The sequence below is a fragment of the Phoenix dactylifera genome, unplaced genomic scaffold (assembly GCF_009389715.1).
Source record: "Phoenix dactylifera cultivar Barhee BC4 unplaced genomic scaffold, palm_55x_up_171113_PBpolish2nd_filt_p 000409F, whole genome shotgun sequence".
In the NCBI taxonomy this organism is placed as follows: Eukaryota; Viridiplantae; Streptophyta; class Magnoliopsida; order Arecales; family Arecaceae; genus Phoenix; species Phoenix dactylifera.
The window spans coordinates 439,323-443,224 of record NW_024067850.1 but is presented as its reverse complement, the minus strand read 5'-3'; the positions used below and the strand labels follow the sequence as shown (position 1 = coordinate 443,224).

The 3,902-nt window shown below is 36.3% G+C and overlaps 1 long non-coding RNA gene across 1 annotated transcript; it reads left to right on the top strand.

Annotated features, from left to right (window-relative positions):
- The first annotated feature begins 82 nt into the window (after positions 1 to 82).
- LOC120105974 lies at positions 83 to 2,831 on the top strand. The gene is made up of 4 exons (XR_005508222.1): positions 83 to 117; positions 214 to 311; positions 2,447 to 2,507; positions 2,598 to 2,831. It is a non-coding gene; the product is annotated as an uncharacterized LOC120105974 (long non-coding RNA).
- The last annotated feature ends 1,071 nt before the right edge of the window (positions 2,832 to 3,902 follow it).

Sequence of the window (3,902 nt, the reverse complement as noted above, 5' to 3'; positions counted from 1 at the left end):
CCTCCTCTCTTCCTCTCCTCCCGTTAGGTTCCACCGCTGAATTTCGAGAAGCCGCGTACCCGATCGTCGGGCTCCGCGTTCGGGTCCTCTGGAACGCGGTCGCCAAAGTCCAAGATGGTATCTTTTTGAGGGTTTAGGGTTTTTGGTGTGGCGTGGCATCTCGATTCTTTAAATTTCAGGAGCTTTTGAGCTGTTGTTTGGTGGTTTTGGCAGTGCATTCGAGCTTGGATGAGTGCTTGGCAAATTGGTTGGGGCTGGACCAATCGAAGTATCAGTGGGCTTTGAACAATTACTACGAGAACAAAGGAGTGGTGAGAATTTAACATTTTGGCCATGAAATTGGAGTAGTCATGCATAGTTACATGGAAAATACGACTTTTTTAATCGCAAAATTAGTTGCCTTTTGTATTGTTAGATCTTCTTTATATGCTGTAAGTAGATGGTCTCTTGGAGTCATGGGGCTTGGAAGGATCCATGAAGGGTTATCCAACTTGGGGTCAATCTCCCAAATTTTAATTTCCAAAGTTTCAAAATTTCTGTGGTCCCAAAGTGGGAGAAGCTTCATTTAAATAGTTTGATGCCACTGCTAATCTGTTCTCTTGGATACATAATTGACTAACCTCTCCCCAAATGGCATATCTTCTTTGACTTGTCTATTATAAAGGAAATCATTTACTTGTTGGGGGAAAAAGCCTGCCCTATTCAATATTATAGATCACTTTTTACGTGTGGTTCTTCCTATGAGAGGTTGCATCTCATCCATTCCATGGACTGACGTTGCAGTGGAATGACATATATATAAGGTTTAAAACCAATAATGAGACTTCATGAGCTTTATGTGGTACATAGGAAAACAAATGTCCTAAATTACTCTAGCTTGCATCTCTGTCTATCCTTCTTATGTATGCCCACCCTCGTATAGCATTGATTGGGGTGCTTCAGCACGAAGCACTTGTTTCTTCCATGCTTTTTCTGTGGAACAGCTTCTTGTGTACCAGCAAGGAATGTGGTTGAGCAGGACACTCTTCTTGGTTTAAACATAACTATTTACTATTAGTTTGCTGAGCTGTAATTTTCTTTTGGTTGATATCTATAAGAGTTTTTATGTTGATTTTCTGTCCAGAAGCATTTTACTTTTGAAGTTCATTTTGTGGACTTTGAATGCCCTTCGTAGAACCACTAGGGTTGAGAGATATTTCTGTGTGTGTGATTGTGTTCAATGTGTATCACTTGATTCATTTTAAAATGGAGTATTGAACTTGTTAGTGAACTAGACAAAAAAAAAAAGAAGCTCTCCGAGGATCTATGAGTGGGTCGCCAGCGATCAATGACTAATTTACCAGCAATTATGAAATTTTTTAAAATCTTTATATCAGTACTAGGGTAACTAAAAAATGCTTCGTGATTACTAACTGATCTACCCATGCTAGTAGATAAAAAAAAAAAGGATGGAACAATAGAATTGGCAATGTTGTTGTGTTAGAATGTTGGACAAAGAAACATGTACCTCTTAAATGAAGGGAGGCTTAAAATGCATGGATCTTTCATAAAAAATGGAGGAACTTAAAAAGATGCAACTCTAAAGGATAAATTGAATAGAGAACTTGTGGGTATATTAAAGGTACATGCCTCATTGCGAGTTAGATTTGAAATAGGTTACTCTGTATTTTAGCCTTTAAGATGATAACAGAACATGATTAGAGACGGTATATGTGAGTTGGAGTGATTCTGCAAGTTAGTTTTGGAATATGTTGTGCTGACAAAAGTTGTAGCTTATGACACAAAATTAGATCGTAAATTAGCAAAGAACATTTAACAAAAAAACATGACAAGTCTTGTTGACTTCAGCTAGTAAATTTTCACTGTTGTTCTAGATGGCATCAATTCGAAGAATTCAATTTAATTGAAAAGGATTACATATTCATTTTATTAGTACCTTTGAAGGGCCATGCAAAGGTTTATCTTTGTGTGGCTTCATTCAATAAAAGAAGCTGCTAGCATTTCTTTCATGGACATATTGACTTCTTGTATTAACTTTAAGTCATGGTTATCATTTGATCCAGGCTTTTCATTCTAAGATAAATTAATGCCTGGGATTTGGGTGAAGAACATAAGTGACTTTAGACTCGAGATTGCTTTCTAGAGCATAATATTTAAATCATTTTCATCTACTCAGCCTGGTGTGAATTTAGTTGCTAGTTTGCATCTCAAAATGTTGGACTGAACAGTTTTACAAAGCAGGGTTGTTCAAATACAATATTTTTTTTGTCCTTTCTTTTCAATATACTACTGTTATAGCTGCAAACCATATGTTGCTCAAGATTGGTTAGCATCTTGTTCTCCTGAAGAAACAAATATCTGATCTATCACTTCCCAATAAGCTTTATGACCGTAGATTTCTTGTTTGGTTTATGAACATGCCAAACTTATGGTTTCCAAATTGTAGGTGAAGGAAAGTGGCAAAGCAAAAGGACTTGTTAACAAACACCAAGTTGTGTGATTTGTTGGTATGTAGTTCAGTCCAGCTGTTACTTGTAGGGACTTAATCGTTTTAAATTTTGTTTTATCTCTTACTCTGTCGTGTTCTGTCTGTGCAGTGTTACTTCACATTATGGCAGTTCTTATGGCCTTCATATCTAATACCCTATGATGAAAATTCCATCTGAATAATTTTATGCAAAAGCATGCGGAGAGAGTACTATTCCATTGAAAAGCTGGGTCTCATGTTTTTGCTTCAGATGCCATTCTGTCTTTGTTAATTATGGTGTGGCTTCTAAATCATGGAGTCTATTTCTATTTAAAATGTTATCATCTGTAGAGCAATTTGTTCATACATCTATGAGCAATGAATTAGAGGTCAGAGTTTTGTTTTTGACCTCTGCTATGATCTTCAAATTGGAAAATTTGACAAACATGCCATTCTCTTATGCCCAGAGTTATGGTTACTGCTTATGTTCTTTTGGCACCTTATGCTTTTCTTTGATAAAATAGGTGCAGGTAAACTAGTAATCTGTATGTATTTGTAAGTATTCTATTGGAATAACAGGTCGAAGCCTTAAGAAGTGTTGAATCCAATCCCCACAAACCTTGAAGCATGGCATGAAGTACATTGGCTGATGTGTGAACTCCACCCATTGGGGTAAATGCCCTGCTTTTGGCTTTTGTCATGTGGCTAGGATAAATTACCGTCTCAAAGAAATCACGCTTCGTTGGTTGTGCTTATTATTTTCACTCTGATTGTTGAAGCATTGGATTCCACTAAAGATTTGATGGGCACCGTGTGGCCTCTTAGGTCACTTATGCTTATCGTGGGGCAAACAACATAATTAATTAGGTCCGCCTCATTCATTGCACAGCATTCTAGCAGCTGGCTTTGTGAGAGCGATGGCTCTGCTTTCACCTCTTCTCCGTCATCTTTTTTTTTTCTAGTTTTTTTGGATGTACTCATGCCATAAGAGCACGAATCCAGCTTTTATATATATATTATATATATATATATATATTATATATATATATATATATATATATATATATATATATATATATATATATATATATATATATATAATATATATATATATATATATTTGACAGGCTCATAAGTTAGCGTCAGCTAAAAGATCTCGTGTTTGATCAACCCTAGGAAAGCAACTAAAAGGTGGCCTTTTAGGAAATACAAGTATTTATTTGATAGCTAAAGAGGGTCTGGTTTGGTCATATGTCAATACTGTGAATTCAACCTTGTCATTTCCAAACTTCTGCACTGAAATACCTCTGGCCATTACAAATGAGGGGCAACTTTAACTGTTGACTGACCTTTTATCAGAGCTACATGCAAGCAATGCCTGTATCTTCTGAATTTTCAGGGTAGCAGTCTTATGTTGGACCAATGTCTATTTTGA